The following is a 13,633-nucleotide window of genomic DNA, read 5'->3' as shown; positions in this document are numbered from 1 at the left end:
CTTCTTAATCTGTAAATATCTGTGTTTAGCATTAGTTAGTGTTCTGGAGCAATGAGCAACATGTATTTATTCATCTGGTATAATGTTGCATCTAGGCCATAGCTATTAGCATAAGGACTCATAATTGTCAGCTTATTAATATCATCATATACAGGACTCATAATTGTTGGCTTATTAATATCAACAGCTGTCAGCATGCCTTTTACTCTGCTGAAAGCTTAGGCATGATTGTCTCTTCATGACCAGAGAATACCTTTCTTTAACATTACTGTCAGAGAGAGTAGAGTAGTCAACAGATCTGACATGAACGTACCCAAGAAATTAAGGATGCCAATTGCTTGTCATAACATAGTTGAGTTCTGTAGCTTGGATATTACTCTAACCTTGTTTGATTTTGTTTGATTTTGCTAACACTTATACTGTGACCAAAGTACTGAAGTTCAATCTTTCCAAAGTAATATTTGTCTTTGTTTAGTTTTAACTTTGAATCTTTAAAGGTTCAACCTCAAATCATATGTATCTTTATCAGGACCAAAAAATAATTTATCATCATTGAAAACAACACCTTCATTCCCTTTTAGCAAGGCATTCATTTTACACTGAAAGACTTCAAGGCAAATGGCAACCTCTTGAACCTGCACCTTGCTTCTGGAGTAATGATGTTTTTCAGCTTTTGCTTATCTTACTCAGCTGGTATTTGCCAAAACCCACTAAGAGCATCTAATGAGGAAAACAGTTTAGAAATGACCAGGTTAGGTGCTATGCCTTCTAATCTAGATAAATAAACCTTTCTCACACATTTGCTAATGTAGCCCACTGACTGCATCATCAAGCTTGTAAATATCCTCACATATTTAGCACCGACCACATTAGGTGTTATGCCCTCTAGTCTAGATAAACAAACATTTCTCACGTTTGCTAATGTAGCCCAGTGACTGCATAGTTAAACTTTTTGCAGATCAACAAATATTCAAACACTGATATTTTCATAATTGGGCCCATTGGTGACCACCCATCATTTTGTTCATTTGCACTTTCAATTACACCAAGTTATTTCATTTTTTTCTGTTCTATCTTCACTTTAGACAACATGTGGAATGACACTCTTCTTGGTAAAGTCAGGACATATGAACATCATTTTGATTTAATTTTATCTTTACTAGTTTAGAAGCAAGCAGACAAACTTCAGAAAATACATATACACTGATGTTGCTGATCCTGGTAATCAGCTCCATTTCATGTACCACAACAAATTTATGTACAGACTATACAGCACATAAACACAACCCTCAGACTTTTGTCCCTGCCTCTCTGATATACCTAGAAATATACCAATGCACTATTGTATGCCTCCAGAGGTATGTATTTCTGTCTTATTCATGCAACAATGGATGTGTCAAGATACTTCTATAGGTACCATATGGAATCAAAGTATCACTGGCTGCTATACCAATTTTGAAACTTACTGACTTACATGAAGAGGGAGCTTGAACTGTTAGTATGAGTCAGTATTAGGCATAGATCTTAACTCAGTACAGCCAAGTGATAACTCCAGACATTCCTCCAGTTACTTCCTACTAGCTCTCAAGCTCTTAGGACAAGAAATCTGGACAAAGCCATAAATAATGGGGGGACAAAGCCCCAAAAATAGTGACAGTTTTTAAATACTGCTCTTACAAACTTAGAAAGTTGATAGAATAACAGGTTTTGCATTAACATGATATTTCTGAAGGGTAAGAAGTCTGAATCTGAAATCTCTGTCATCATTTTTTGATTTTAGTCATCAAAGATTTGGCAATGTTTTGCCAGAAAACCACATTTTTAAGAGTAACAGACAAAAAATAGGAGGCAAAAATCTGCACGTTCTGTGAAAATCTGTACAGCTGAGAGGTATGTCTACTGGTGCAGCTAGTTATCAAATATTGCTTGTTCCTATTTCATTAATAATTCCAAAACCATGCTACATACAAAGTATTAAAATATTTCATCTTAAAACTTGCATAATGGCAAAAAACAGCTGTATTGATATTCAACATCTGTCTAAGGCAGGTAAAGAGATATTCACTGTTGTTTGTGCAATATTTATTTATATTGCCATTAATGTCATGTTTTTCCAAAAACCCCAACAACCAAGTAGCACAGACAAAACTGCTTCACCTTATATGAAAGCTCTGGATGAAAATGCTGCTGACAGTATGAATGTAACTTCAGTAGTTGTTGAGATATTTTAAGTTGTTTACAAAATATTACAAACTTAATAGCTAATATGTTTACAGTGAATTATAAAATCTAGTTTACAACCTAGAACCTAAAGAATATTACCACTGTAGAAACAGTGTGTGCAGAAGAAATTTCAATTTACACTTTTTTAGTAACCCCTACGATTCCAGAGATAAGAACATTTGTGGATGAGGGAAAGGCAGTTCATACAGCCTACCTCGATCTGGTCAAGCCCTTTGATACCATTCCCCACTCAGGAATTATTGATAAACTCATCAAACTAGGCATCAACCCCAATATCACTAGGTGGATTGCAAACTGGCTCACAGATAAAACCCACAGTGTGAACATAGCAGACTCCAAGTCAAACTGCCGACCAGTCACGTGTGGAGTTCCACAGGGATCTGTCCTGGGTTCTCTCCTGTTTGTCATCTACTTCTCAGAAGTCCAGGCTAGCACAAAGGGACTCTGGCTGACCAAGTTCACAGACAACTGCAATCTGGGAGCCATTATTAACTCCCCAAGTGATGCAGACATCCTACAGAAAGGCCTCATTGAGACCAATGACTGGTGTCGAAACCATGGCCTTAAGCATAATGCAAAAAAATTCCTTTGGGAAAAACTCCATTCCCACTAATTACCACATTGATGGGACCCCACTGAACACTGAAGGCATTATAAGAGATCTGGGGGCACAGGCTGACAGCAACCTCTCCTTCCACCACTACATTGCCACTGTGGTCAGAAAGCCCTTCTATGTGGCACATCACCAAGGGTTTTGCATCCAGGAAGAAAGAGGTCATCATCTCTCTCTACACTTCCCTCATTAGGCCAGTCATTGAGTATAATGCCCCATTTGGCGTGTACCTCACTAGACACATGCAACAGCTAGAAAGGCCACAAAAGTAGCTCATGAAGAGGATCCTAGGCCTTAAACACATGTCCTACATGGACAGACTAAAAAAACTCCAGCTATTCTTTGTCTCATATCGTCTACTAAGAGGCGAACTCTGCTTGACTTACAAAGCCATGTCTGACCCAGCTCTGTTAGAAATGCTACATCTAAAGAAATCCCAATCCATCCGCACCACACACTTCAGAGACCTCAACCTCATTACTACAATCAGCAGAACATGCTCAAGGACAGGTTCATAATCCAGAGAATGCCCATGCTCTGGAATAGACTTCCCATACATGTCAAGCAGAGCACTTCACTGGCCCTCTTCAAGAGAAAACTTGATGAGTGGATAGGAAACAGAAAGTTCACTCCGGGCATCACTCCAGTGGCTCTACTTGATAGAGGCACTGGGAACTAATGTAAGGTGGCACGATGCCAGGGCACGTCTATGGGCTAGGCTTGTAAAGGCACCAGGGCCATTAGCCTAGTATGCACCTATAAACCTATGAACCTCTATGAAATTTCCATTTACACTTCTTTGCTAAACTCTATGATTCCAGAGATAAGAACATTTGTTTGAAATTTGAGGACATAAATTTGATTCTATCAAAATGCTTAGCCTCCACCCATTGGAAGTTACTGGACAAACTGCCAGAGCTCCATTGGAGGAATGAATTAATGAGCCCAGGGGAAAACCATTCTGAGCATTATTTTCAATGAGCTATTCTCAGAAGCTACTTTTTAGATTAACTTTGTCTTAACTCTGACATGTAAGCACACATCGAGTTGTCAAAATCACGCACACAACACCCAGCTCACATAACACAAAACACACATGTTGAGGCACTTAATCTTCCTAAACAATAAAGATCACATAGACTACCTATTTGCAAAGCTATGCTTCAGCAAGCCCAAAGGAACTCAGAAAAAATACCACCTAACACAACACAGTCACTCTCAATGGAGCCCCAAACACTAAGCCCATAAGGCAAGCAAACACGCTTCCCAGGAATCTCGTCATAGGCGACTCCATTGTAAGAAATACTGATGCCCCTCTAACCAGGCTGAACAAGGAGAAGATAATGATTAGTTGCTTATCTGGAGCCAGGAGTTGACAAATCATGTGCACACTCAGGTTATTACACCACAGGTACCAGTATGATTCCATCAAAGTCCATGTAGCTGTAAATGACCTGAGACATACCTCCCTGAACTATATTAAGAGAGACATTATGGAGCTCTCAGAATATGTGTTTTACGCTGTGCAAAATGGCACTGCAAGGTTTCAATGCCGTCCATATGTTTAGATCAGTAGCAGGACAGACAAAGGCTGAAGGTGAAGGTGTCTTGATATACATCAATAACGGGCATACCTCTAGGTTGGCCAAACATGATGAAATGCTGAAGTTCATCCATATGCAGATCACCATAGTAAAAATCCTGTACCATATCTTAACCAGCTTAAAGTTACCCTCCATGCCCCAAAGAAGCCCACAATGCATACTTGGACCTGCTGGAGATACTTACCATCCAATCAAACACCCTACTCATGGGAGATTTATTTACCCCTCTATAGACTGTGAATCCTACACAGCCTCAAATCTACAGGAAAGAGAGTCCTAGATTTTGTAAATACAAACACTCTTGGGCTAATGAGGTTAAACAAGGCCAACTTTACCCCAAGAAAAAAGATAGCCATAAGGCTTTCTTCAGCTATGTCACAAACCTCAAATGCAGCACACAGCAATGAGCTGAATTGGTAATAAATGGTGCCACATTCATCAAGCCTGTTCCAACGTTACCCTTGTATCACCACCCAACCATTATCAGGTGAAATACCTTCTAATATAACCCATCCAGCTATAACTAGGGAGCATGTGCCGGGTCACTCACTAAAGACAAGAACACAGACTCAATGACCCCTGATAGCATCCCATAGTGCTTCATGAACAGTCTAAAATATGACTTATCAGTACCCTTGGAATTGCTATTTAACTATAGACTTAAAAGAGGTTTTATGCCATGAGGATGGAGGACTGTGATGTTTGTCTCCTTCATAACCTTCATAACCTTTGAAAGATCCTGAAAAATATAGACCCATTAGTCTGACTAGTCTTATTTACAAAGCTAAGAAAAAGAATTATCTCAGAAATTATCAGCAAGGACACAGAAGGTCTGCAGACACTAGATCCATCCCAGTTTAGCTTTGTCAAAAGAAGGTCATGCTTATTGAATCTGGTGGATTTCTTTGAAAACATCATTAAAGCAATGAATGAGGGGAAAGTAGTGCATGCTGCCAATCTAGATCTGGCTAAAGCATTTGATACACTATCCTACTCAGGCATTGTCAACAAACTTATGGAACTAGGCATAAACCCCTTTATAACACAATGGATAGCTAGCTGACTCATGGATGGCACATAAGAGGTTAGTATTGGTGAGGCCACCTCTACAAAGAGGCTGGATGCCAGTAGGGTCCTTCAAGGCTCTTGGCCCACTCCTCTTCAGCATCTCCTTCAAAGAGGTCAAAGCCAATATCAAATACCTCTGACAGACCAGATTTGCAAGTGATTTCAAACTGGGAGCAGTCATTGAATCCCACCAATATAAGAACACCCTTCAGGAAGGTCTAATACAGACAAGCAATTGGTGCCAAAACCATGGCTTAGAACTCAATGCCAAAAAATGAATTATAGTACCTTTTGGGAAGTCAGCCAGTCTGGGTTACTATGTCATCAAACACCCCTAAAAATTGATTCACTAGTCAGGGATCTGGATTATAGTACCTTTTGGGAAGTCGGCCACCCTGGGTTACTGTGTCATCAAACACCCCTAATAATTGATTCACTAGTCAGGGATCTGGGGACTCATGTAGACAGTACCCTAGCCTTCGACCAACTTTTGTCCAAGGTAGTAAGAAAGTCCTTCTGTATTGCTCAATTTGTTAGTAAGGGTATGGTACCTAGGTCCAGAGATGTCATTGTACTACTGTACTCGACCCTCATCAGACCCAACACAGAATATAATGACCCATTTGGTATGTACCTGACCAGACACATGCAGCAAACTGTAATGTCCACAAAGGTTCCTTGCAAAAGGAATACAGGAAGTAAGCAAAATGTCCTACACTGATCATCTCAAAGCTCTGTGTCTTTAGTCAGTATCATACATATTTCTGAGAGGTGATATTTGCCTGGAGAATACAGCATCCCTGGATCCTGTTTTGATGAATCATTTGTACATCCCCAAAACAAGCAGTACAAACAGTACTAGAACTATTAGAAAAAAATGCCTTAATTTTGCTTCAAAGATAAATATGGTATATTGGAAGACAGATATGTTTTTTCAGAGAATTCCAATTTTCTGAAACAGACTACACATCCAGGTGAAGCAGAGTTCTTCCCTTCCCCTATTTAAGCACAACTTGGACCAATGGAAATTCACCCCAGATCTGGTGCCTATATGTCTGATGGACAGAGGCAGTCAGTAAATCACCCCTATAGAAAAATCAAATTGGTGTGTCACATTTGAGTTGAATGGCTCTGCTAATAAGGTCCCTAGTGGTCAATAGCCAGGTATACATCTATGAACCTATGAACAAACAACAGGAACATGTCTCAGTCTTTTGCATCTCTTACATCTCTCTCATGCTATATGCTGCTCTGATTCAGCATAATGGTTTCATATTTTCCATTTGCCAAACTTTCATTCACTCTGCTCTTCCTGCACATGCTTACATTGAGCAGTATTATATTTATTTTTAAACCTGTCATTTTCACTATGTTTTACTTCACACATCATATTTGTCATATTCAAATAAGCATTGTGTTTCTTTACTCTGGCATCTTTTACTGCTTTCCAAAGTTAAATTCACTTCTAAATCTAGTTTTTGAGACATTTCTATATCAACTAGTCCTACTGCACTCATACAGCTAATGGATTTGTAATTTGTTTCATTAAAATACATAGTTTTCAACCAGCCCATCCTTGAGTCTACAAAACATTCCGTGTGCATTCCCTTTTACCTTGTATACATTTGTGGAAGTATATCCTCACATTTATAATATTTCTTTTTGTCACAAAATGAATACAATATTCATTAAGCATACTAAATATTGATGTATGCATACCTGTTTTACCCCCGAGGATGAAAATGAACTGTCTATTGCCTTAATCTTCCTTTCTAATGGCATATAAGAAAGTGATTACTGGAATGTCTTTAGTTTCTTTGTCCAAGTGAATTGCTGCTCTAAAGCATGCACATGTCTCCTCCATCTGGGTCAGGCAAATGAATTCATGACATGAAATTTCTCAGATGAGTTAAACTTACCCCAGGATTCATGAATCCCTACACGATGTGCAGGAATAGTGCAGGAGCTGCTGCACGCAATATGTCCGCCGAGCGATTCAGCAAAGGGCTGCTGCTGTGAACTACCTCTCCATTACAGCAGAATTGTTAATGTTCTCCACTCTGATGAGTGCTTTGAGTGACTGCATCCTGACAGTTAGATGTCTTCAGTTGAGCAGCATGACCCTCAGATTGCATACATGTCTAGCTGTTATGGTGGTAATTACATTTGCAACACTGCCTAACAAGGCATCATAGGGGTGGCAAGACACTTAGCCAGTACCTGAAAACCCAGGGCTGACAGATGTAGGACATCTGTGGCAAGTCACTGAGGTCTGTCAATCATGTTATCCTAAGCAGAGAGATAATGGATTCCCTAAGAATGACGCAAAATATGTAAGCCAATGTTGCAGTCACTCATCTGTTGATAGTACTGCAGCATCATTCAGGGTAACAACATTATACTGCTCAGGGTTACTGTCAAACCTGCCTGGACCACATAATCAGAGAGTTCAACCATGTCTCCTATCATGTAGTCCAGGGAGGTGTGTCCCAGGACATTCACATCCACATGGCTACAGAGTGATACTTGTAGTTGCTGTGGAGTGCCATGACTGGCTGTGTCATGTATTGGATGCTGGCATGTGATAGATATTTAGCTGTTACCTGCTCCATATTCTTCTTAGTGAGTGAGATATGTGTTTGCCTCGGTATTGAGTTATCTATGATCACTGTATTGTGCAAGGTGGTTAGCCTAAGGAGCTTAGGTTGAGGGGCACACTGTGTAGGTGAAATATGTGTCCTTTGACATGTGCCATGTCATGGTGACTGAGTGGGTGTCTGTCTTGGTGGTCTGTGCTGTTAGGGTAAATGTATATTTAGTGCCTCTTTGAAGGTGGGTGTGTGGTTTTTCACTGTATGTCATGGCTGTCAAAGTGGGTGCCATGGTGAGCTGTGTGTTCCACATTGTGTGGTGCAGGTGTTGATCTTATCCTTTTGATCTGCTAGTCCAGTCTTTGCTGGAGAGTGCATATGTCTACATTTGGTAATTTACAGGTAATTCTTACAGGTCTGAGTGACTGGAGTTTAGAGGAGAGGGTTGTCTGTGTACATGAGGCAGTTGCAACAGTGCCTCAGAATGGACAAGTGCACCAGGTTAATGGGTGAAAGCACAGAAAACTGCATTTCAATCATGCTGGTAGGGGTGGATATAACTAGTAAGTACTGGGACTACTTCTGTGATAAATGAGTAATGCTGATGGCTCCCAGGTGTGCCACACTTATTGATACGATAACCTGAAGTGCCAAGCTATAATGCTATTTGAAGTGCAAGACAGAAAGAACTAGCATGATATAAGGGTGAAACTGAAGGCTGACTTTTGGCCACCTGTAATATATTACCTCAACTGTGCAGTTATCAGCAGCTTTGGCCATTTTGAAGTTCAGTAATCTCTGTAGCACGTAGGGTAACTGTGTAACACTATAGTAGACATAACTAGATAAGCAGGAGTTCTAATCCCAGTGTTGGCAAGTGCGTGTGTGAGAATCACGTACTGTCTGGCTTATACCATTTTCTACTTCTGTACCACCTTTAACACTTCTCCTCACTCCAATTTAGTAGTCCTGTTGATGTCATCCACCTTGGAAGTACCTTTGGACTAGGTTAAAATATGTAAGCTCTCTGGAGCATCTGATAATTGTGTGGCACTATAGTATAATAACTAGATAGACAGGATTTCTAATCTCACTACTGCCAACTATTTGGATATGTGTGTTTGTGTGAGAATCATGTAGTGTGTGAGTTCTACCATTTTTGACTTCTGCACCACCATTTAAACTCCCCCTCTAGTTTTGTAGTCCTGTTGATGTCATCCACATTGGAGTACCTTTGGACTAGGTGAACATGTATAAAAGCCCTGTGGAACATCTGATAACTGCATAGTACACTAGTAGAAATAACTCAATAGGCAGTCATTCTAATCTCACAACTGGCAACTGTTTGAATGTGTGAGTGTGTGTTTGTGTGAGAATCATGTAGTGTGTGGGTTATACTAATTTTGACCTGTGTACTACCCTTTACACTTCCCCTCATTCCAATTTAGTAGTCCTGTTGATGTCATCCACCTTAGAACTACCTTTGGACTAGGTGAAAATGTATAAGCTCTGTGGCATGTCTGATAACCATAAAGCACTATAGTAGAATTAACTAGTGAGGCAGGGGTTCTAATCCCACTACTGGCAACTGTTTGTGTGGTAGGGTGTGTTTGTGTGAGAATCATGTGATGTGTGGTTTATACCATTTTGGACTTCTGTACCACCCTTTACACTCCCGCTTACTCCAATTAAGTAGTCCTGTTGATGTCATCCACCTTAGAAGTACCTTTGGACTAGGTGGAAATGTATAAGCTCTAAGGCACTATAGTAGAAAAACTAGATAGGCATTCCTTCTAATCCCAGTACTGGCAACTGTGTGTGTGTGTGTGTGTGTGTGTGTGTGTGTGTGTGTGTGTGTGTGTGTGTGTGTGTGTGTGAGGATCATATTTTCGGTGGCTTATACTATTTTAGTGTGTGTACCATACATGGCTGGTAACCACCTCCTGATGCCATTACTTTATATATAGTGTTGTAACAGCATATGCCTCACATGCAGCAGGTTAAACCATTGTACAGTCCTCTGTACAGATGTGTCTGGAATATCCAGATGTTTGCAACCTATAAGTGGTCAGAAGTGGTATGTGCCTTAACAATGCCCATGTATGTGATATTGTAGCCACATAGGCCACACTGAGTGGAATGACACATATGACAGCATCAGGTATCATACCTGATTGAAAATCATGCTGATACAATGTCTGCCACCCTCTCTGTTGGCCAGCCTTGTAGGTGCAATACATGAGTCCAGATGCTTGGTTTTACAAGTGAACTGTCCATGTTATAGGTCACATTAAAGATTGAAAGAGGTGTGGACTGACATATTGGGGTCCCAATTCATATGTATTAGAAACATCTTGCATCTTAACAGGGCTGTGTACAAAATTTATATCCACTGTATACCAGTAATGTGTCACACATGTCCCTACCTTAGGCTGTTTGTCCAGCCCATTTTTCTGTCCTCTGTCCAGACGTCTTGCACTGACAAGTTGTGAGGTATGTTGCAGGAATGGTGAATTCACCTCAGATAGGCCCCAGTGGTGACCACTGTGATGCAATGCAGTTAACCTCACCACAAGTGAACATGCACATAAAGCAGTATAGCTATTACTGATAGTTGTGTGCATGGCAAATTGCATTCCCTTCACATGCCTGGGGTACTGCCAGGCCATAACAGAACTATGTCATACTCACCAGCTTCAGGCTGCTGTTCCATATGCAGACCAGAGGGACCTAGTTAGTTGTGAGAGAGAAAGGTATTGTCAGCAGACTCACATGTGGCCTTGGTACAGGATGGATGCAGCATGTCTGCACATTTACAGTACATATCCCAGCAATACACAATTTTCTGTCCTCACCATAGATATGCACCTCTGTGCATTAGAAAACCTCATCCACAACTGCAATCAGACCTGACACATGGATGTAGATACAATACAGATACAAGTATGTCTGATACAGTAGTGTACTAATCCCCACTGGGCTCTGATCTGCATGGTCCCTGTCCATTGTGTGGGTGCCACCCACCTCCTGCATGTTGGCCTCTGTTCCCTGGTGTTTTACTGGGGTGTGTGCCCCAAGGTTGGTGGGAGCTCATTTGCTACACAACTGTGAAGTCATTTGTATGATGTGGTGATGACTGTACCGAAGGGTGACAGAGTGGTCATTGCAGCAGATGTCAATGGGCATGTTGGTGAAGGGAACAGAGGGTCTGTGGAAGTGATTGGTATGCATGGTGTTAAAAGGAATGCAGATGTTGAGATCGTAGTGGATTTTGAAAAACAGATGGACATGGCTGTGGTGAATATGTACTATAATACTAGTGAGGAGCATAGGGTGAGTTACAAAACTGTAGTAAGATGCACACAGGTGGAATATATCCAACGTAGGGGGGCCAGTTTGAAGGAGATTGGAGACTGTAAAGTGGTGAAGGGGAAAGTGTATTTAGGCAGCATAGAATGTTGGTCTGCAGGATGATGGTGATCAAGAAGAGGGGGAGTGTGAGTTCAGCAGTAAGGATCACATGGTGTGAATTGGAAAAGGTTGATTATGAGGTGGAGTTCAAGGAAGAATTAAGACAGACACTAGGTGGTACTGTCAATTTGCCACATATCTTGTTAAGTACAGCAGAGCTACTAAGGGAGACAGCTAGAAAGGTGCTTGGTGTGACGTGGAAGGAGAAGGTAGCACAAGGCAACCTGGTGGTGGACTGAGGAGGTGCAAGACAATATACAAAGAAAGAGGATGAGGAAGAAGGAGTGAGACTGTCAGAGCGATAAGGAAAATAGACAGGAGTGTGAGGATATGAAGTGCATGGCAAAGAGAGATGTGGTAAAGGCTAAGGATGAGGCATATGAAGAGTTGTATGACAGTTTGGACACTAAGGAGGGATGACCGGAGTTGTATCAATTTGCTAGACAGATGTACTGAGCTAGGAATGATGTGCGGCAGATAAGGGTGATAGAAGATAATGAGGTAAATGTACTCACAAGTGAGGAGAGTGTGTTTTCCACATGGACATAGTACTTTGAGAGGCTGATGACTGCAGAGAATGAGACAGAGAAGATTGGATTATGTGGGTATGGTGAATCAGGAAGTGCAACAGCTTAACAAGGAAGATGTAAGGATAGCTATGAAAGTGATGAATACTGGCAAGGTGTTGACCAACATTACATACCTGTGGAAGCATGAAGGTGTTTAGGGGAAATGGCAGTGGTGTGTTTAGCCACACTGTTTACTGATATCTTGGGTGGAGTGAGGTTGCATGAGGAGTGGAGAGAAAGTGCTTGGGTACGGTTTTAAGAATAAGGTTGATGGGCAGAGCTGTGGTAACTATGGAGGGATAAGATTGAGTTTGATCTGTACTGACAGTAGGGAACTGATTTAGGAGACCCTACAGAGGTGGAAATATGCTGTAGAGAGGGGAGTAATGAAGGTCTGAAGGACTATGGCAGAGTATCTGTGTGTGAATGAGAGGGAGGATAGCAGAATGTTGAGGATGTGTGGGGCACATTTGGCAAAGGTGGATGTGCTTAAATGATTGGGATCAACATTTCAGAGTAATAACAACTGTGGCAGACAGGTCAAGAAGAGAGTACAGGCAGGATGGAGAGGTTGCATAAGAGTGTCAGGATTGAGTTGTGACAGAGTACCAGTAAATGTGATATGTAAGGTCTACAAGAGGGTAATGAGATCACCTATGTTATATGGGTTGGAGACAGTGGCAGTGAGAAAAAATGCAGGAGACAGAGCTGCAAATGGCAAAAGTACAGATGTTACAATTTGCACTGATTGTGACATGGGTGCACAGGTTTAGCAATGTGTATATGAGAGGGACAGCTCATGTTGGACAGATATGACATAAAGTTGAAGAGGCAGGATTAAATCAGTTTGGACATGTGCTGAGGAGGGCTGCTGAGTATATTAGGAAAAGGATAGTTAATGATGTCACTGCCAGGTAACAGGAAGAGAAGAAGGCCTCAGATAAGTTGTATGGATCTGGTGAGAGAGGACATGCAGGTGTGAGACAACAAGATTCAGGGGATAGACAAAAATGGTGACAGATGATCCACTGTAGCAATCCTGAATTGGAAAAGCCAGAGGACAATGAAGGGGGATGTTGTAATGTCAGTCTGCATAGCTCTCAACTGTAGGGCTATCCAAATAATGGCCAGAGGTTAGCCTGTTATGTTTGGTCTGTTCCCAGACAGGTGTTGTCCTTGGCAAATCAGTAGCATACTCTGGTGATTGCTGTCAGTAAATGCTAACATCCATTTGTTTTTCTGACTTTATATCCCTCAGAAAAGATATGTTACAACAAACCCTGTAACACCAGCAGCTTTCTCAGTGTATAACAGCAATATTTCAAGCATGGACATGTATTTGGGCCTCTGTCCACCAGTTATGTCAGGCTTTGTCCAGATGTCATACAATAGGAGGTTGATAGGTATAATGGTCTATCATTATTTAGTGCTGTCATTCCTGCTGAGGGAAAAGGTTGGAAAACATGTTGAAGT

Source organism: Protopterus annectens, chromosome 4.part0 (genome assembly GCF_019279795.1).
Source record: "Protopterus annectens isolate FY-2018-M chromosome 4.part0, PAN1.0, whole genome shotgun sequence".
Taxonomy (NCBI): Eukaryota; Metazoa; Chordata; order Ceratodontiformes; family Protopteridae; genus Protopterus; species Protopterus annectens.
The sequence above is the reverse complement of the archived record's forward strand: the minus strand, read 5'-3'. Positions refer to the sequence as shown.